We start from the raw sequence: 607 nt of genomic DNA, 5'->3' as shown, positions 1-607 counted from the left end.
TTTTCAAACCTGGTTTAAAAGAAGATTTTTCTCTCAGAAATAAAAGGCAGGATGTATATAATCAATTATGAGATGTTACATTTCCTGTTGATCTCTCCACCATGGCGTAGAGGCCAGGTAGACAATTCAGGATGTGGCTCTTGCACAGAGAACACCTCTGAATGCTGCTCTCTGACACTGGGCCACACACTGATTTCTTACTCCCTTCTCGTAGCAAACTATGGAAAACAGATTTCTGTAATTTATACATACAGTAGTATATCTGGTATTGGGGGCTAATTTTATTGTGGGGAAGGCCACAGAACAAGGCTGGAAATTACACAACCAGGAACAGAATCCACAGCCCACCCAGGATCAGGTCCCTCCTAGGAACAACTGCCCCTTCTGCTGAGCACAGACACCACTGCTCACACCTCTGACATCCTGGTGCTGGACACTGGACCCTGAGGCAAGGATAGATGTCACTGCCGCACCTGGAAACTGGACATCACCACTGCCATTCAGCTGTTTCTACTAAAATGCATTCTGCACAGTCCCAGCCTCTTTGAGTCACCTCATTTTGGCTCAGATTCTGGCAGCGATATAGGAGTTGAGAAGAAATGATTTA

Source organism: Cebus imitator, unplaced genomic scaffold (assembly GCF_001604975.1).
Source record: "Cebus imitator isolate Cc_AM_T3 unplaced genomic scaffold, Cebus_imitator-1.0 Scaffold976, whole genome shotgun sequence".
NCBI lineage: Eukaryota > Metazoa > Chordata > Mammalia > Primates > Cebidae > Cebus > Cebus imitator.
The sequence above is the reverse complement of the archived record's forward strand: the minus strand, read 5'-3'. Positions refer to the sequence as shown.